The sequence below is a fragment of the Microtus oregoni genome, unplaced genomic scaffold (genome assembly GCF_018167655.1).
Source record: "Microtus oregoni isolate MIOR12 unplaced genomic scaffold, Mior012 000001F_ref0000356, whole genome shotgun sequence".
Lineage (NCBI taxonomy): Eukaryota > Metazoa > Chordata > Mammalia > Rodentia > Cricetidae > Microtus > Microtus oregoni.
Genome location: NW_024543060.1, coordinates 16,078,512 through 16,100,025, shown reverse-complemented (window position 1 = coordinate 16,100,025; position 21,514 = coordinate 16,078,512). Strand labels below are relative to the sequence as shown.

The following is a 21,514-nucleotide window of genomic DNA, read 5'->3' as shown; positions in this document are numbered from 1 at the left end:
CCATGCACAAAAAAGACAACAACGTTCTAGTTAGTAGCTACTTACCTCTCGCGGGTGGCAGGGCACAGAAAGAAAGGTGGGGCCGCTCACGAGCCACTTTCCTTTAATCAAGGGAGGAAGTAGCAGGTGGAATAAGGACAATCCAGGAAGTGAAATAAGTGATTTTAGGGATTCCATATACAAGTTTAGAGTCCCCTCTGTACATTTAATACAAGCATTGCATGATGTAAAAATGAGAGTAAATTTCAAAGTCATCACTTAATATTGAAAACATTCTCTCCATTGAATTATACTGAACAATTTAAAAAAAAACTACCATAAATGAAGAGTCTGCAGAAATAATGGCACTGTTTCCTGAATTTTGAACCAAGGGCTCCAGACTTTCACTCTGCACTGGGTCCAGCTAATGAGGTGGTGCTGTGGGAATTCCTACCGCTTGGGTGTGGCCTCTTATACTATTTATGCCAATGTAAAGCACTCCTCTAGCCTCTTTTCCAGCTGTGGGATTCGGCTGCTGTTCCCCGTTCCAGCAGAGGATTGTGATCTGTGAGTCTACCCCTAAATAAATAAATCTCTATTATACTCAATTCTGAGCTAGTGTGAGATTTCTTTAACGCGTCCTTATTCAAGGCAGTGAGCCTGCCACTAAGAAAGGCGTGTTCAGAACACAGGGCCTCTGCTTCAAGGACAGATCTACGGAATTGCAGCACATGGTACCATTTTGTGCTCGTTTGGTTTTCAGTAAGCGTTTGTTAGATATGAGGAAGATACAATAAATACAAAAGATCTCAGAAGCCAAGAAAATGCTTGTCCCCTGTCTGTTCTGTGGTGGATGCACCATAGCTGCAGAGCTGCATTTAAACGGGGACATAGACAAGGACCGATCACAGGGTACTAGGTTCAAACCGGGTCAGCAGCTTGATAGCTATGTAATCAAACAGAAGGGCACGAACCCTGCTGAGTCTCCATTTTCACTTCTGGGAAACAGGGATAATAAAGTATCTTAAAAGATGACGGGAGTGGAAAGCAATTTGGAAAGATGCTTGCTGTACTTAAGTGTTTTTGCTTCCAAAGCTACCAGGTCTCTAGAGAAGAGTAGCAGGGTGCTGGGTGACCTCACAGCAAGACCTGGGGAAGCTAAGAAAACCTAGGAGGAACACAGACAACAAGGTCTAGCCGTTGGATGTCTGTTACAGGGCAGAAATGAGTTTAAGAATGAGCAGGAGGTAAGCTGGGGAGATAATTCAGCCAGGAAAGTACTTGCTATGCAAGCATGAAGTCCTGAGTTGAACACTCAGCACATAAAAGGCTAGGCACAGCGGCCACACACACACACACACACACACACACACACACACACACATAATATATGTAAAATATATCAGTGCTAGGGAGGCAGAGATGGGAAGATCTCTGGAAACCACTGGCTAGCCAGTCTGGACAAATAAATGATCTCTAGACCAAGTGAAAGACCCTGTCTCAAGATATCCAATGAAGAATGAATAAGGAAAATACCCAGCACAATCTCTGTCCACATATGCACACCTGCACACACACAAACATGTATACCTGAAAACATGCACACACAAAGAATGCAGTGTAGAGCTGGGGATGTACCCAGTGGTGCACTGTGAGGTCACAGCAGGGATCTGGGAATAGTAAAGCATTGTAATCCCGACACTGCACAGACAGAGAAGGCCATTACGAGTTCCAGGCCAACCAGAGCTAAATAGCAAGACCCTGTCTCAAAAATTTTAAAACTGTAGGGACTAGTGGAATAAAGTAATGATGAGGAAAAACCAACATTTATAAGAATTTCCAAAGAAGCAAACATAGACCTATCTAGGAATATAATAAATTGTCTGTCCCTGGAGATAATGAAAATATACCAAAAAACATAGTTTGAAGGAGCATGCAACACTAGATAAAGACTGGATATGAAGCAGCGATAGTAACGCTAGTGGTAGATGTTATTTCTTGGTGCATCTGACGTTCTAGACACCTTGAGAGGCACTTCACATATACTGTCCTCTTAAATCATAGCAACAAATCCATGGGGTGGGAACAGCCCTCATCATTCTAGCTACTGAGAGCACTGAAGAATATTCCTTTGTCCATGATCACAAAAGCACCTCCCTTCTACAAAATTCAGTTCAGATTCCAAGATTCAGAGAAACTGGGCACATTTACCCAAATGTTAAAAGAAATGAGAATGATTACAAATCCCAGTTTGAACGTGAAACACTCCCCAAATAGCATCCTCCTTTTCACACAAACATGGCAGCATCCATCTGGACCATGGGAAAACCTAAAAGACACACTGAGTCTGTCCAGGAGGATGACATCACTGTAAAACAGAGCCTCTGAAAAGGAAAGGAAACAAAGGTGTTTGGATCCCCCCCACACCACCTCCGGAGTGTGAGCTGCCAGCTTTCCCCCCATCTGCTCCTCTACAGAAGGACTGAATCCAGGCTCCTGAGCTCTGTCTCTAGCAAGGATCACTGAACTTGGACCTCTGCCTCTACCTTGGCAGCCGTGGGGGAGACAGGCCTCTCAGGCAGCATCTCTGTCCCATAAGAAGACATGTTGTGCAGCTTTTTATGCTTCAACACCGTGACGCTCCATCTAGGAAAGCTACATTTGGGCCCCTGCTACAGTGCAGCAGGTGCGTGAGTGCCTCTTGGTGAGCTACTGTTCACTTCCCTAGCAGTATGCCCAGAGCGAGGCTCAAACCAGGATCTGTGGCAGCAAAGCTGCAAGGCTCAAGTCGCAGTCTCCAGTCCGGAGCCGCGGAAGCATACTCCTTTTCTTATTCTCTGTCTTTCTGTCTCTCTGTCTCTGTCTGTCTGTCTGTCTTTCTCTCTCTATCTCTGTCTCTTTGTCTGTCTCTCTCTCTTGTGTGTATGTGTGTGCAGAACCTGTTAGGATCCTCTTAAGGGGACATCAGCGCAAACTCCAACTGAAAATCAAGAATTGGAAGACGGACGACGCTTGTTCCTAAAACCATTTGAAACTCTTAATCTTCTCATACACAATAAAGCACTCCTTGACCACAGCTGCCTTGGAAACACACTTTTTCACAGAATGAAAAGCCAGGGCAAAGAATTGAGAGTCATGAACGATATTTAAAAGTAGAAGGGAAATGGTTACATGGCTACAAATGGGATCCCAGCCTGGCCATCTGTTCCTCTCCTTCACACTAGTGATGGCATTCAAGCACCTATACAGATGCTGTAAGAAACACACACATGCACACAGGAGAGAGAGACAGACAAAGAGACAGAGATAGAGAAAGACAGACAGACAGACAGAGACAGAGAGACAGAAAGACAGAGAATAAGCAAAGGAGTTGGGTGAAACTCTGAAGCTACAAGTAGGAAGTAAGTGAGAATCTTGAATATTTCATTAGGATCAAAATGTCCCAATAAAAGCTTTACCACTGAAGACAGTTATTCCGTGCTATCTGATCAGCAGTACAACTCCTTATCTCTCCCCATCACCAGAGCGGTTTTGATACTTAAAGCAACATAATATAGTTACACTCTAATACCTATCTGCTTCAAACGCAGTCGGAAAACACCCCTACCACATAAATCATACATGACATCACATTAGATCTTTTAAATAATGTTGTGAACACCGGGAAAATATTCCGGGCATCCATTTTTCATGTTTCTTTTGTTACTGCTCAAATGGAAGTGGCTACTTTGCTTCTCCATCACTTCCTTTCAATTAAATAAATCAAACGTGTGCGAAAGGTTTTCACGCATGAAAGGAAGTGCCTGCAGCTGGCAAACAGGAGCGGCCCCTGTTCGCATCCACGGCCCAGAGTGCTTGCTCCAGCAGGCCTGGCCTCCTCCACGTGTCCTGCCTCTTCTTAGTCTGCTGTCTTGGCCCCTCTCTGGCGTCTGTTTCAGCAGTGCTTCCAACACTGATGGAAAGGGAGGGAGCTCCCAAACCCCTAGGCATCCCTCGCTCCTTGGCAGCAGGATCATACCACAACGCTGAAATAATCTGTGTATGTGCTCTGCACACAAGGACCTCTTTATCTGTTTCTGCCTTGCCCTGACAAACGCAACTGTGGGAACTCGAGAGACACGAATAAAGAAATACAGATCGTATGAAAAGTAGTAAAGAATGCCTTTGTAATGGGCCCCAGCAATGGATTTTGGAGGAGATTCAACTGCAAACTAAAAATGAACCTAAAGAATCTAGGATTTTTCTAATTCATATTTCACTAACTCACCCTTCCTTTCTTCCTTCTGTTTCTCTGTCCTCCCCCAGCTCACACTTACGTTTGCCTTCCAGAGAGCTCACCCCCATTTCACACATTCGCTCACACACACTTAGCTTCTCTTTAAACTCAATGCAAGAAATACTTCTGCATGGTCTAGTCAGCGCGAAGGCTTCAGCTTGCTGTAAATGGAGCAAGAAATAGTCATGCCTACAGAAAATCGACACAACACTAATACTTTCTTATGTTCTTTAGGATAGCAGCAAATTAATGGTTTTAGCGGGGCATTTTCACACATCTCACTATACTTTGCTCTTATTCATCCCAACTACTCTGCCTGATTCCGGTCTTATTGGAATTGTTCCCTTTCTCAGAACTCACAAGCAGTCCCTCCTGTTCTCATGTCATGTGTGTGGTATGGCTCCTTCTCCTCCTCCACCTGTCGTGGGAGCTCTCCTTCCACCTCAAAATCCTCCTTTCAGCTGTCATATCACACACACACACACACACACACACACACACACACACACATGCGCGCGCACATACATACAAAAATCTATATTTCAAAAATAAGGAGGAAATGTGCTATTTTTTCCTGACTCTAGGTTACTTAACTTGATATACTGGCTTCCAGTTTCATTCAAAGACATTGCTTGTGCTAATACCTCAAAGTAAATCAATTGAAGATATGGGCAGAGGCAACAAATGTTCTGCAAAGGACTCAAACAGCATAGAAAATAATTCTAAGAATTGACAAATTGGGTGGCATTGAATTAAAAGACCCCTGTGAAGCAAAGAAGCCATCAGCAGAGTGAAGAGCCTGCATTAGGAATGGGGGAAAATCTTTACCAACTGTACATCCAAAGTGAGGTAAGCATCTACAATCTATTTTTAAAATTCTAAACATTAAGTACAAAAAGCTCCAAACCATCACATCAGTAAATGGACTAATGAACTGAATAGATAACTCTCAAGAAAAGGAGTAAGAGGCTGGAGAGATGGTTTACTAGTTAAGAGGAGGTTCCTCTCCTACAGGGGCCCAGAGTTCAGTTCCCAGCACCCATGACAGGCAGCTCACAATTTGCTTCTAATCCAGCCCTTGGGTATCTGACACCTTCTTCTACAATCACATACCCATATGCATACATACCCCTGACACACACAAACACATATAAAACAATGAACGAGAATCTTTTCTAAAAGACAAAATATAAATGGCCAGTAAGTGTTTGATAAAGTGTTCAGCATCCTTAGCCATCAGGAAAGGGCAGATTACAACTGGCTTGAGGGTCTGTCTTACCCCTGTCAGAATCGTCAGCGTCAGCATCGAGGAAATAAGCAACGAAGGCTGTTGGGGAGGGGGCTCTCCTACACTGTGATGGGAGTGTAAGCAGGTTCAGCCACTATGAAGAATGACATGGAGGTCCTCCCCAGCCTCAAAGTAGACTGACCTAGGACCTAGTATCCCTCCCTGGTTCCACACTGGAAGAACTTGAAGGCAACACACCAGAGCTACTCTTGCATGTGCGTGTTTATTGCTACACTGTTCACAAACGCTAAGAAATGGAATCAAACTAATTCCTATGAACTGATGAATGTCTAAGAAAGGTATAGACAGTGCTAGGTTTTAACTCAGGTGTGAAGAGGAATGAACTCGTGACCTCTGTAGGAAAACGGGTAGAAGTGGGTCTAGTCTCATCATGGGAGCACAGCTGGACTGAAAAAGGGGAGGAGTCAAGTATGCTTGGCTTGACAAAGGTGAGGTAAACAATCTTGCTTATAGAAAATTCAAGTATCATCACAGGGATGTACTGTTCACCTCCCTGAATGAACACAGCACATCTAGACTATTTTGACTTTTGAATGAAAGAATAAACTATTGATTTTATGATTGGTGTTTATTTCAGTTTTACTTCTTTTAGAGATTTATACATTTTTAAAGTTTTATGTGTATGTGTGAGTGCCCACATGCATATCTGTGTACCACATGAAGACCTTGTACGCACAAAGGTCAGGAGTCAGATCCTCTGGAACTAGAACTATAGGACTCTGATGTGGATGGTGGAAATTGAGCCTAGGACTACTGCAAGGACATAAAGTGTTCTGAACCACTGGATCAGCTCCTTGCCTGCCTCTTTAAATGGTATTTCTAATTTTTATTTATGAGTATGTGTGGTTTGCCTGTGTAAGTGTACGTGATGCGTGTGTGTGGTTGCCCTCAGAGACCAGAAGAGGGCACTGGGTTCCTGTCTCCAAACTCTCCAAACCATTGAGCCAGTTCTCCAGCCCTTTCTTATTTGTAATCATGTGTATACGCATGGATCAGTAGGTGGGTGTGTGCACATGTAAATTCAGGTGTCCATGCAGTCCAAAAGAGGACATCGGTCCCTTGGAGCTGGACTTACATGCCATTGACAGCTAGCTACCAGACATAGATGCCAAAGGCCAGTCCTCGGGAAGAGCATCACGCTCTCTTAACCATAAGGCCATCTCTCTAGATTCGTGACTTGAATTTGGACGGCAGCTTAGAATATGTCACCTTATTTACATATCATATATGGATGTACATTTGTGCACACGAGGGTGCATACGTGCATATGCATATAGAGCTCAGAAGTTATCCCTGGGTATCATTCCTCAGGAGCTTTTCAACTTGCTTTGGAGACTGGGTCTCTCTCTGGAACCCAGGGCTTCCTAGTTAGGCTGGGCTGGCTGGCCAGTGAGCCCAGCAAACTCTTTGTCTCCTTTTTTCCAGTCCTGAGATCGCAAGTGCATGCCATCACGTGGGTGCTGTGGATCAAGCTCAAGTCCTCACTACACAGAAAGCGCTTTACAAATGAGCCACATCCTCAGTCCAGAAGTATGAGTGGTGGTGGTGGTAGAGGTGGTGGTGGAGGTGATGGTGGTGGTGTTGTGTGTGTGTGTTTCTGGGGGAATATGTTACATTTTACGTGAATGTTTCAATGTTGGTGGTCTTCCTCTATTACTGTTCTCTACCGTATTCTTTGAGGATGGGTCTCTCTCTCTCGAGATAACTTGAACTTAGCATTTCAGCTAGGCGGGTTTACTGGTGAACTGAGATACACCTGTCTCTATGCCCCTGGGGCTGGAGGAACAGATTCATGCAGCCAACAATGATTTTCCCACATGGTTGTTGGGGATTCCAACTCAGGTCCTCACGTTTACACAGCGAGCACTGTGCCAAGCCATCTCCCCAGCCATAGTATTTCTCTTTCAAATCTGCTTTTTCAAGAAAATGGAATGAGGTAACCATTCCCACTCATTGAACAACTTCACGCCAATCGATAACAGCCTGATGTGGACACTTTAAAGGACCCTGGTTCCCTGAAATGTATGACGTCACGGGCTGGGCTACAGCTAATTCATCATCTCTTCTTGCCATCACCCATCTAAACAGCACAGATTCCAGAGTCCATGGATAGAAGTGCTGTTCCCCTGCTGGGATGAGGCCCAAACATAAGCTCGGAAGAGCTCTCCAGTTATCAGCCAACACCATGCTCCTCTCCCAGACAGAGGCGGGAGCAAGGCAGCAAGAACTGTATAAATAAAGCCATATCTTTGGTCTTGGTGACAAAGCCTATCTTTCACACGAGCTTTCCACAAGCAATGTGGCTGCCTCTCTCTGCTTCTCTTCTGCAGTTCCTTGGTGATCGTCCCCAGTTATCAGCCACACAAAGACGAGTTCCATGCTCTGACCTTCCCAGGTGCCCAGTACAATTACAGGAGTGCATGATAATATTTTGTTCAAGTAAACCACACATATATGGGCGCAAAAAGGGACAAAGTGTGGTCTGAAGTTGAGAGGGAAAAAAAACAGCAAACAAACAAAAACAGAAAATCACACAACTCCCCCCCCCAAAAAATATTAAGACTTTAAATTCTGTTTTGAAAACTTTTCATTCATTTTGACCATTCAGTGTCATTTCTGCCACACACATGGGCTTTACCACAATGCTAAACTTACGCAGAATCTTATGCAACAAACGTGCAGGGGCAAGGAGAACTGGTGGTCTAAGGAGGAGAAGTAGATATTCTACTGTGTCAGAATTAAATGCACACAAGCAGTAAATCCACAGCTTCTGCATTGTTTATTCTGTGTGTGAGGACACACGTGTGCACATGCATGCACCTGTGTGTTTGTGTGTGTGAGTGTAGATGCTACAGTGCTCATACAGCCATCAAGGGCAACTTACAGAAGCTGGTTCTTTCCTTTTGCAGTGTGGAATTGGTTATAAAGCTCAGCAGCTAGCACCTTTGCCAAGGCAAAGACCCCAACGGGAAGGGTCTTTCTTTAGGTGGAAGACATTGTCTTTGTTTGTAACCCAAAGTCTTACGCTCACGAGCTCCCTGCCCTCCTAGGCTGTCTCCTTCTCGTCTTGCATGTCAGCATGCCACAGGCCGCCAAGCTCCTTCCTGGAGTACTTCCCACCACCTTGGATTGCAGAGCCATGGCAGACGCCCACAAATCATACTAACAGACTCAAATTACATACTTTTTGTGACCATTCTAGAGCTAATTCCTCACTGCACCTGTTAAGCCAGATGGGAACTGAGGAACAAGGCCTTCCTCTGAATCCAGCAACAAAAGGCAATTCTCACCCACTCTTCGCTTGAACCTGCCTTTGTAAGGGGTTTCCCAAACTGACTAGCTCGCCTCCGTCCCACACAGAAGCCTAGCAGACCTAAATAAAAAAGATGCTCTTGGTGGGCAGACCACACAGCCAAGTTGACAGCCATTGCAAAGTTGTTAAAACAATTTTGTTTAGATGTGGGTTTCCTTGAAATCAACAGAGCCAAAGCCAGTAGAAGACACACAGTTCAGAAGGTCACATGTGCCTATAGACGCAGAGGACACGGAAGACAGACTGGCAGAAGATTGGAGAAAGGAATTTCTCAATTATATGATGTTCATATAATAGAAAAACCCTATGTAGCCCCTCTGTACTTTCCTTCTCCCCCAGTCCTTAATTTCATCATCCTTAATTAAATATTATAAACCACATAAAATATTGTATTGGCTGGCTTTGTGTCAACTTGACACAAGCTAGAGTCATCGGAGAAGGAGCCTCTATTAAGGAATGTTTCCATGAGATTCAACTGTAAGGCATTTCCTCAACTAATGATCAATGGGGAAGGGCCCAGCTCATTGTGGGTGGTGACATACTGGGGCTGGTGGTCCTGGATTCTATAAGAAAACAGGCTGAGCAAGGAAGTGGAAGCAATCCAGCAACCCCTCCATGGCCTCTACGTCAGCTCCTACCTCCCGGTTCCAGCCCTGCTTGAGTTCCTGTCCTGTCTTCCTTTGCTGATGAACAGCAGTGTGGAAGTGTAAGATGAATAAACCCTTTCCTCCCCAACCTGCTTTTTTTTTTTTGATCATGGTGTTTTGTCGCAGCAACAGAAAGAAATAAGATAAATATTATCAACTTGGAAAGTTTTAAATATGAATTTACCCACTGAAGTTATAAGCATTAATATTATGCTTGCCTGTTGAGTCCCTGATGTTAAAGAAATCAATTTTGTAAAGGTTAGTTGGCTAGACAAAATAACCAGTTCCTAATGAGAAGTCACTTTAAATTTAAAACCAGAGGTCTTTATGCAGCATTTTCTATTACGGGAAATATACGGTTTCCTAGCGCACTAAAGACCATGCTGCCAGACGCCGGCAATGGGAATTTAATACCCTCTGGGCTTTAATAAACCCAGTTTCTCCCTTGTCACTTTTCTTTGATTTCTTTACCTTTTTGTCCCTAGAATGGTAAAGAAAGGGCTGGAGATGTGAGGAGACAAGGGAAATCAGACCAGGCTAAGATCCACAAGCCACAGCACTTCCTTTTTCTGGGCTTCATCTCAAAATAAAATAAAATAAAGTGAAAACCTGACTTACAGGGATATTTTATTCTATTTTATTTATTGAGAGAAAGAGAGAGAGTATGAGTGTGTGTGTATGTGTGTGTATGTGTGCGCACAGGAACATGTGTACACTACAGCACACACGTGAGAGATGGTGCTCTCCTTCCACCGTGTGGATCCTGGGAATTGATTTCAGATGTCAATTGTAACGCAAAGCACTTTCACCAGCCTGACACATCCGCTGGCCCCCAGACTCAGAGCTGTAGGTAAATTTTCTTATTTGATGTGATATTAAGGGCAATCTCAACGACATATACCAGATAAAAGACTTTGCAGGGGTATGAAAGCATGTGTGTTCTCTTTCTTAGCGTTTATTTTCGATCTGCTCTCCAGACCTCAGTCACCTAGAACTCCTTCTGGCATTTAAATCCTAGCCCCTCAGAGATCATCTGAACAGCTCCGACTATGGGGTCAGTGTTTCCTAACATGTGAACTGTGACTGAACTCTTCTGTACAGTAATATTCTGAAAAGATAAGAATCTTGTGAATTAATTTGTGAACTATTAAAAAGCACACATTTGTTTACAACAAAGTTTCTGGGGCTTGTTCATGCATTTGAAAATGTCTAAGAGAATAGAAGGGGAAGTAGGATTTCTCAGGACCCATCTGACTGTGCATTCCTCTGGGGTAATGTGTCACTAGCCTTGGGTTCTACAGAACAAGTTAGGGGGGAAAATGAACCACATTTACAATTCAATCGTGCATATTTGTGAAAAATCATTTTAGACTTGATCTTAGCCCAAAGGCAGAGAAGCAGCAGTCTCTCTTGTATCAAAGGGTAAATGAAAGGTACCATAGTGTCATTAAGAAATTCAGTGAAGGGCTGGAGAGATGCCCAGGCAGGGATGAGCACTGCTGCTATTCCAGCAGGAATCAAGACCAGGGTTTGATTCCCAGCACCCATGTGGCAGTTCAGAACTGTATCTCCAGTTCCTGGGGATGCAATGTCCTCTTCTGGCCTCTGGAGAACCAGACCCTCACATGACACACAGACACCTACTCAGGTACTTGGGACAGTGTGATATGACATCAGCAGTCACATCCTTCCTGGAGTTGCAGGGAGGCAGAGACAGCAGGTTTATTGGCCCGCCAGCCAGTCTATCCTGACTACCAAGCCCCAGGAGCCAGTGAGAGAATCTGTGCAGAAACCAAGATCCTATGGACCAAACCATTCACACACACACACACACACACACACACACACACACACACACACAGGGTTGTGTGAGAATATGAGGGAATGGGAAGCGAAGGGGGAACTAAGATTCTTCCCTTTCTTTAGCCGGCAAAGCTTCTGACTGTTCCCTCTCAGGTTCATTTATTTGATCGAATATAACACACCAAAGATTATTTCAATCAACAGTTTTCCTACTGTGCTACAGAGGCAGGAGATTCTCCACCTCTGTGTTTTGATGTCCCTTATTTAACCCTTCCTGTCCCACCAGCCTCCACCAGAATCTAATGACCACTATCCCATCTATCCTATGAGACAAACTTTGTAGTTTCCACAGATGTGTTTGAGAGTGTGTACTATTTATCTTGCTATGCTGAAAATAACTGACCTCCCCTTCATCCGTAGTGCTGCAACTGATGGGCTTTCATTCTTATTTTGGTTAAGTAATATTATATATATATATATATATATTCTACCATGCATCTATGGATAGACATCAGTCTGATTCCCTACTTTATCGACTGTGATTAATAGTGAAATGGAATAAACATGTGAGCTTGGGTATCTCTTTGGTATAACAGCCTTGCTCTTTGTATATATACCCAGTAGTGACACTTCGTGGTCATGTGGGAGCCTGCTTTTCAGTTGCCTGGGGCCATCTCCACGTTGTTTTCAAGGATGGCTAGACTAATCTGAGTCCTTGGCAATGCTCCACGCCGTGTCCGTGCAGCCTCACCGACATTTGTTCTTTTGTCTTTGGATGACACTCCTAACTAAGGAGAGGCGGTGGCTCATTTCTAACTGGCCAGAAGGTAAAATTCGCAAGACATGGAAATAGCTGATGCTAAAGGAACTGGAAGATTGTTTACCCTGTGCTGACCTTACACCTCATCTACATGTCCTGAGTTATCACAGTGAACTTCCACTGAGAATGTCATGCCACAATTTAAAAAAAGTAATAACAACAAAATATGTGACTCGGACCAGTCTCTTTTTTATTATTATTATTATTTACATGAGAAAACTAAACCCCAAAGAAGTCGCCTGCTTTGCCTAAGGATTTTCAGAAGAAGTGGTTAAACTAAGAACAAGAAATCTACAGTTCTATATTCTATATTCATATTAACCAAATCATATTCACTCAATATGTACTCATACATGATTATATATACTAAGATAACCTATGTATATGAGCATGTATCTATTTAATACAGATTAAAATACCAATCTTCTGATTAAATTATAGAAAACCTAGTGATTCCTACTCTGAAAATTTGGTGGTTTTGGATAATTTAAGTAGATCTAGACTAACATTTCCCCTGCATTATTTACGAAGAAGCATGCCAAATGTAAACACAGCACTTGAGATTCTATATCCTCTATCATGGGCAAAAATGAAGATGTTTGACTGCTTTAACAGTAACTAACCAAACCCCCTACTTTTCAACTATTTGTGAAAACGTTTTTCTTAAAAATAAATTGGCGTTAAAAATACCCTTAACCAAAGAACCTTGGTGCTAAGGTTGTAACATAGATGTAGAGCAAATGCTTAGCAGGCACGAGGTCCTGATTCTCTGTACCAAAAAGAAACAAGTAGGATAAACTTAGGAAGCATTGTGCATGTTCTATCATGTGTCTCCCATCATTTCTACAAAGCCAGTACTTCATTCAAACTAGAATCGAGTTTTCAAAATTAATGTTAAGGCAAACTAAACAGAACGACAGCATCAAATGTGTCCTCTCAAACCGAGAATCTAACTTTAGAAACAAAAAGACATAAAAGTCAAACCGCATATATTTTTGGATGGTTTTCAAAGAGTTACCTTGGAATTTGTATCGGGATTGCATCAAGTCTGTAGACTGCTTTTGGTGGAAGGGTCATTCCCAATGATTGGTTCTTCTAATCCATGAGCACAGGCAGTCTCTTCATCTTCTAGCACATTCTTCAGGCTCTTTCTTCAGTCACTGGATGGTTTTACTCTTGCTCTCCCATGAGCCTGTAGAATTCAACTTAATAATACCTGCTTTGGAAGCTTTCCCAATCTCCTGGACACATCAAGGTCCCACTCCTCAGCCAGTGCTCCTCTGCCACCTGGACCTGGGGTTGCTCTTCAATGTAGCTTCCTGATTCTTCTTTCTGGCGAATCTCATCCTCCAGGACATGACTCACCTCTGTCTGCCCAGTTCTTAGCATAGTGCATTAATCACACACATGAGAGGCACACAATATGCTTCCTGGATGAGTAGAAGGAGTCATTGGGGATGACGAGCCCATTCTCTTTGGGTTTCTCTCCATGCCACAAAACTCAGCCAAGTTCTAGGTAATGGCGCTGGATAATCACATCCAATTACTATACACTCCAAATTACTCTAATTTCAACTTCATTAATTTGGCTGGCCTTTCCAAGACTGTCTTAAACAAAGAGTTTCTCTCTGCTGAGATATTTCAAATAGAACATTTTTCGGACTGAATTATTTTAATATCTGCCTTATTTCTAGGTCATGTCCCATGTTTTGAGCTTTCTATACCAAATGACTGAGTTTTTAATTTTTTAAAAAAGTTTCTGCTGAAGGTAATTCCAGGCAGAAATGTCTGTGTTCCCTTATTCACAACTCCTTTCTTTAGCCAAACCTTTCGGGGTTTGGTACCAATCCTGTTTTTGCCCCTTTCTTTGGGAATAATGGGGGCGGGGCACTTAGCTATTCAGGAGTGAAAGGAGATAGAAAAATGATTTTAAAAATCTTTACGTGGAAGGTAGAACTGCTTTTGGCGCAGATTCACCAATATAATTCAAAATGCATTCAAACTCCATTTCAGTTTAGTATCTAGCTTCGTGTTCCTCACAAAGTCACTGCCTAACCATCCTAAAGCAAAACAGCATATTTTCCAGTCTAATACAACAAAACCAAACCACCAGAACCATTCACTTCTGAGTAAACACCATCAGCACGCCATCCTGGCAGAGCATCACGGCTGATACAGTACACAGGGGCAGCAGCCTTCTTGCCTTTGGGGTCCTTAGTACTGCAGGGGGAAGAAAAGAAGCTTGCCCCTGGGTTTGTAATCTAAATTAAACAAGCAACATGAGTCACGCAGGTTTCACAGGTGAGAGTTAATTAACATTTGATCCCAAGCAGAGGAAAAAAGGGGAGAGAAAATTAAAATCAATATTAACAGCACCAGAATTCACTTCAAACATTACAGGCGCCATTTGTAATGTGAAGATAATTTTAAAAGCTTGTAACATTGCCAGGTCTGCTTGCCACCCCTTGCGTTGGAATCTACTGGGCCGACTCCAAAATGCCCATTTTCAGGTTGTCTCATGCAGCCTCGCAGACAAAAGACAGAACTGCCCAAAATCACAACATGGGCAAAGTGAACTCTGGGATGCACGCCTGTTTTATGACTCAAAGACTGACACTTGTCTTCCCACACTTCCTGTGACTAGGGACACAGTGACACTGGGTCTACGGTTATCTCACACTCGGTTTTTTCATAAGAATGTAACCTCAAATCCTTAACACGAACGACTACTATTTGAAATTGACATATGAACAGTTTAAGCCTCTGTAATTGAATTCTCATGCAATTAGCTTCTTTTTTTATACAAAGTCACTAAAATATATGTATTGAAAAACTGACTACCCAACCAACCACGTACAATGTCTTTTTTAATGTAAAGTGAATTCATTTTCAATACTGAAGCACTGATAACAAAAGCTTTCCCGAAGAAGAAGGCAATCTACTTACTATAAAGTGAAAGGATCCTGAAATGCATTACCCATGAAATCTGGCTGCAAGATGTTCTCAAACGAGCATCCCAAGAACTGGTAGGACAGGCCTGAAAAGTTCAGAATGTGAAACGCACCAGGCAGTGGTCCTCTTAGCAACCACTGAATATTCTCTTCCCTCCCTCTGCCCCAGGAAAACAAGATGAAACAAGTTCCCCACTTGTCCAACAGACTGCTACAAATGTGGCAAAGTCAGTGTCCACGCTGCAGACAGCCACTGCTCATAGCACTGACGTAAATTATACCTAACTGTGCAGTCACACGAAGAAAAGAGTCTGCTGCGCTAGTTCCAAGCTATGTCTTGCTGTTAACTAGTCCCTCCCTGGTATGCTCAATTCATGACTGGAAGAGACACGTTCATCTCTTCACATACCCACCCCTACCAAAGTCTGAGTAGTATAGGATTGCAGAACAAAACTGTAAAGATTTCATACCCTTCAAATAATTGTGTTCCAACCACACGGGAAAATAGCAATAACAAAAAGGACAACAAATGGTACATAAAATGCCTTCTGCAGCAGAAGTAGAGCAGAGCCCTAATAGCAACCACTTTGCAGAAGGCACAGTGGCTGTGCTATTGGAAGACACCATCAGCTTGGTTATTTTCTACACAAAGAACTAAAAGATAATAACCTCTATGCACAAACGAAGCTTGGGCTTTACAAACATGTCAGGAGCATCAAAAGGCATTAGAGTAAGCCCTACCCGATGTGGTGATTTAGCCTCGACTTTGTCTGGATGCTCCAAAGGAAAACGGAGACCCAGTTTTTCAGTGCACCCAAAGCACTCTCTTAAAAAGCTTTCTCCTTTTATCTTGTACAGACAAATTGTTTTCCAAATATACTGCTGGGATTGCTGATCCTCCAGCTGACCCCTTTCCCAAAGACTTGCTACAGCTTCAACAAGGAAAGCAAAAAGGAGATTTTTATCAGTTGAATTGTGTGTCCCCACCCCCACCCCCAAATATGTGGATGTCCTGACATCCAGCACCTTTGGATCTGGCTCTATCTGAAAACAGACTTTTAAGCTGAGGTCATTAGGCAAAGCCTAATGTAATATAACTGATATCATTATGAGAAAAGAGAGGAGACAGAATGTCTTCGGGTGACGGAGGCAGAGACATAAGGGCTGGAGCACAGGCTCGGATGGCCAATGGTTTTCAACAAACCAAGAGAAGACAAAGGGAGCAAGGATTCTCTTCTACAGGCAGCAAGAGGAACACAGCCCTGCAGACACCTGATTTCAGACCCTGAGTCTCCAAAACCCCAGGGCCCTTCTTTGGTTGTTGGTTTTCAAGACAGGATTTCTCTTGTTTAACAGCCCTGGCTGTCCTGGAAGTCACTCAGTACACCAGGCGGGCCTTGAACTCACAGAGATCTGCCTGCCTCTGCTACCTGAGTGCTGGGATTAAAGGTGTGAGCCACCACCTCCCGCTCTTCCCTGTTGTTTTTAAGTCACCTCATTAATAGGAGCCCTTAGAAAATCAATTCAAGAGGTGGCTCTTCTAAGTTTTGGGGGTTTTGTTTGCTTGCTTGCTTGTTTCTTTTTGTTTTGTTTTACTTTCAAGAACAGCATGGAAATTACTCTTGATGGGTGGGCTATCCCAGGGGCTAAGATATTCCATATTAGACGTTTTTATCCACCATCAAATGAGAAACAAAACATTCTAATGCAATTTAACTCTTTTAAACCTGAGGCATCACTGGGATTTAGGAGCCACCCTGCCTTCCCTCCTAAGGGAACCATGCAGGAAGCAATGAGCGAATCCAAAAGTACCCATGGTCAGCCTCCACCCTTACTTTGCATGTTTTAGAACACTAAGACCCAAAGAACCCACAGGAACATGTTTTTACCACTGCAGGTATGAGCGTATGGATGGTAACTCTGTTCTTCAGTGAAATCAGTAGTAGGTGAGGAGACAGGCGAAAACATATTTTTAAAAATGTAACATGAAGGAGATTCTTGTTTCTTTATTTGGAACAGATACATGGGATACATTCACAAGATTGGGGTGGTGGATACCCTAGGAGACAGTATCTGATAATTTTTTATTAGTCATATTTTTAGAGATCTCTGGAGTTTATTTTTACAGATGAGAAAATTATGCCGACGATGCATCTGTGAGACACCACTGCCAACCATGACCCAGGCAGGCTTTCTCCAAACCACAATTCACAGGCCGCTACCATTAAGAGGGGATGGCAGTACTTGGTTATAACAAACTCCCAACAGCCCAGCGAAAGCCAGACTGGTTTCAGGAAAGGGAGAAAAAAGAGAAGGAAGGAAGGAAGAGGATGGGAGAAAAGAAATTGATCATTTGAATATAAAATGGTGAACGTATTCCTACACTATAAGCCAAAATACTCAATATGGACCAAGACCATGGTTCAGAGAATAACAGTGCTTGTGACCGAGTCTGGCCCAGGTTCAATCCTGGAGACCCAGATGGTGGAAGGAGAGGACTGACAGAACCAAATGAGAAGCCTTACCTTGACCTCTAAATGTCTGACGTGGCACACGCATATGAATACATGCAAACACACATAAAAAGTTACAAAAATATCCAACATTTATATCATCGGAAAGCGTGACACTTAAGGTAAAAATCTAGTAGCAGGGCTTCTAAAGGCCAACTTGGAATCTTGTAGACAGATACAGAAGAGAGAGAGAGAGAGAGAGAGAGAGAGAGAGAGAGAGAGAATATGAATCATACCAGAAGGTCACTGAAGGTTAAGGCTTAGAACCGCAGCCCACCCACTTAGCTGTGAGCACAGCACAGCGTTGGGAAGGACCTATGCTCCCCACTTCCCGTAAAAGTGCATCATTACAAAAGGGAAGTGAGCAGTAGAGGACGATCATCAAAACCCATCTTCAGGACCAACCCCGCCTTCCATTTCCCTCCTTTTATTGACTTTTTAAAAACCCACTCCGCATGCTCTCAGTCAGCTTGGTTGCAGGGAGCAGCGTTTAATGTACCTTATTGATCCAACCGCACACATTTATACTTGGGGAGAAACTTTTGCTATAGTGCATTTATTGATCTTTTAATTATTAATGCGGGCTACAGGACATGAAGAGCTTTACTGTAGAAAATTTTATATTTTCCCACATTGTGGCAACGAAAATTATCAAAAATCATCAGCATATGAGGCACAGCACCTTGCACAGCCCCTCGAAAAAGGCTACGCAACAGGTTACGTGTCTAGTGTGCTGGTACTAAAAATTATTTTTCTAAACTTAGAAAGATATGAGCCTAAACAATTCACTGGATGAGAAAAAATTTCTAAATTTCCAGAAATACTATGATAGACATGCCCTAACTTGACCAGGAATAAGAAAAAATCCCTCTCAGCAAGGCTACAAGAAACAAAGCAGACGAGCAAGCTTTCTGGGGGAAAAACAACAACAACAACAATAAAATGTCATAAATTAAGTTTCTGTTCAAACAGTCATGGACAAACTAAAGTGCCACACAGTATTAGGGAAAAGACTTTATCCCATTTAAATTAACACTTCTAAAACATTTTTATTTATTCCTTAAGAATCTCATACATGTACACAATGCATTTGATCACAGTCACACCTGGACTCCACCATGCCAGCTTCATTGGAAGTGAACATTGTAACACTCAGTCTTTCTAGAAACATGGAGACAGCAAAGATACCAGGTTAAAGATGAGAAGAGACGAAACGGGGTTGCTAACTTTCTCCCCCACCTCACTCCTGAAACATTACCAATCTGAACTTGGATAAATCAGAAGGTATATAGGTATATTCCTAAATTGAGGCCTAATCCACAAAGCAGACCGCTAGTGGAAGCCAGTTTTACATACATGTGCACACACACACACACACAAAACCACTGACCAGTAAATGCATTTCCTATTGCATCTGGGCTTTCCAATATCAAGGCAGCGATGTGTGTAATAAAGTCGAGACACCTCAGCGTCAGGGATCAACTTTGGAATAATAACTTAAATTGGTGTTTCTGCTTTCCAAGGTCCCTCACATTTGCTCTTTCCAGGATGATAATGGAACTATCAGCCACTCCTGGGCCCCATGGCTCTGCATGTTAATGCAGGGTCACACATCTCAAACATTAAGAGCAAGGACCTGAGACTAGTGATGGAGCCCTGTGCAGAACTATTCCGAATAGAAAAGGCGACTTCTTCAGGACCAATCTCTCTGGCCAAGGACACCACTCACTGGCACAAGTTACATACACTGCATACCTTCTAGAAAGAGCCATCTGAGTAAATATACATGTCATCACAAAAATCATAATTAGTCAAAGTCTTAAATCTATTTGACCTTTATTATTTTAAATTCTCATATATCTAATTTTCCAGCCCCAGTGAACACACAATGGACCTTACACAGCAAACACAGGTAGATGCGAGGCCTGGTTCTTATTTTTTCCCACATCCCACACAGACCAGGGATTTGGCTTCACATAAATCAGCGCAGAAAGAAAATGGGGCTACACTTTTAAACCACTATTCTGTTCTTTCTGAAGAGTTTTAACTTTAATTTAGACCTAAATTCATCATCATCAGTTTCTTTAAAATCTATGTATTTTAAAAGAAATGGCTAGGGAAATGCTATTTTAAAGATGTCACTTCTAAAATATAATCATAAAGCATTAAAAATGTCACACAATTTCTTGTGAAAAGTCCTTTTACCCAGGCCCCAAGAGTACACAGTATATGATACCATCTAGAAGAAATAATTTTCTAAATTCAGCCTTAGGAATTTATATATAAAAGTCTTTAATCAGTTTTTTACAACATAATGACAGGCAGTTATATATCCAATTATATAGTTTATGTAATAATTTATAGAAAGTCTCTTTAACATTAAATGAAGAAAAATATCACATTCTGAAAGTATCTCTTCTAAGGTAAACTGCCTTTCTCTCCTACTGTACAGCCTAACAATGGAGATGGCGCCTAACAGATTATAAAGGCTAGTATAGTAGGTAACGCTCGCATCATCTCTGCTATATCCCTCGTTTCGTATATATCTGAATAGGAACAACATTTTTATTAACCTCTTTTCAGACAGAAGGGTTTTTACCACCTATAGCTTTTTAATTGTGTAGTAAAGATGTTTTGGGGGTGGATGAAGGAAGCTAATGCTGAAAAGAGACAGCAGGATGGGAGTTCATCTTTCCTGGGTTCCGTGTGCACTGGATAGCTCATTACAGGATGGGGGTTCATCTTTCCTGGGTTCCGTGTGCACCTTCCTTCCTGGATAGCTCATTACAGCAAGCATATGTGGGTGATATTTCATCTCAAATGCTCTGAAACTGAAACTATCTAATATATTCATAGTAGAATTGCTGATAGGAAACTTAGCTTAACACTTGCTTCGATTAAAACTGTAAAATAGCACTGTCTTAAATCCTGCCTGCCCCTGTTTACACAGTTCTGTTCCTCCTCCATCTGAACCTATTTTCATCTGGGATGCAGGATCCCCACTTTTCACTTCCATTGTTAAACAGGGTTGTCCCTTTATGGACCGTGCTCATCAACCTACAAAGAAAGACATGTTTTGTAAAAAAGAAAAAAAAACTCCATATTATCTACCACTTCTGTCACAGTTTCCTCAGTTCCCACTAAGTAGATTAACTGCCACCAGCTGCCTGCTGCCATCTTACATGAGCTGTTCATTCAACAAATGCTTTCTGTGTGTCTGCTCTGTGCCAGAATTCTTCAGGGCACTGGGGATATGTAAAGATCAGCAACAGGCAAAACTCCTTTCCTTCGTGGGAGGAGAACACAGTAATATTCTAGATAAGCTGGTGACTAAAAAAAAAAAAAAAAAAAAAAAACTGTGATACAGACCTAGGTAAAACCCAAAGGCCTGAGGATAAAAGGAACAGTGCATGAAGTCTCAGTGGTCCAGGATAGGAGATGATAAAGCACACGGAAGCAATTCTTACTGGTAAATATCTTGGCAGTTAATTGGACATCCATAGCCTAGTCAAGTTTGCACAGACAATTACCCATCAGTCCCTAAGAGGTGTGATAAGAATGGGTGCTCCTTCAGGACAGGGGAGTGGTGAGAAGTGCTAAAATTCTAGATGTTTCTCAGGTTGACATGGATACAAATGGTGGCCTGAATGAGAATGTCCCCAATAGCCTTGGGCATTTGAATACTTGCTTCCAGGCTGGTGGTGCTGTTTGCGACGATTTAGGTAGTATGAACTTGCTGGAAGAAAAATTCTGGGAGTGAAAAACCTTTGCCTATTTCTAATTTGCTCTCTTTGCTTCATGCTTGCATTTGAAGATGTGAGAGTTCCCAGCTTCTGCTCCTGCCACCACACCTGCCACCACACCTGCCACCACACCTGCCACCACACCTGTCACCACACCTGC

The 21,514-nt window shown here is 42.6% G+C and overlaps 1 protein-coding gene across 6 annotated transcripts in view; it reads right to left on the bottom strand.

Moving 5' to 3' along the window:
• The window catches only part of Enox1 (ecto-NOX disulfide-thiol exchanger 1), a 563,193-nt gene that overhangs the window by 497,184 nt on the left and 44,495 nt on the right, over positions 1 to 21,514 (bottom strand). The window contains exon 1 of one of the 6 annotated variants that reach the window (XM_041675361.1): positions 13,166 to 13,268. The exons of the other annotated variants lie outside the window; for them this stretch is intronic. The gene's annotated coding sequence lies outside the window, so the exon portion shown is untranslated. Of the gene's footprint in view, positions 1 to 13,165; positions 13,269 to 21,514 lie in introns of those variants that run through there. 6 annotated transcript variants of the gene reach the window in all.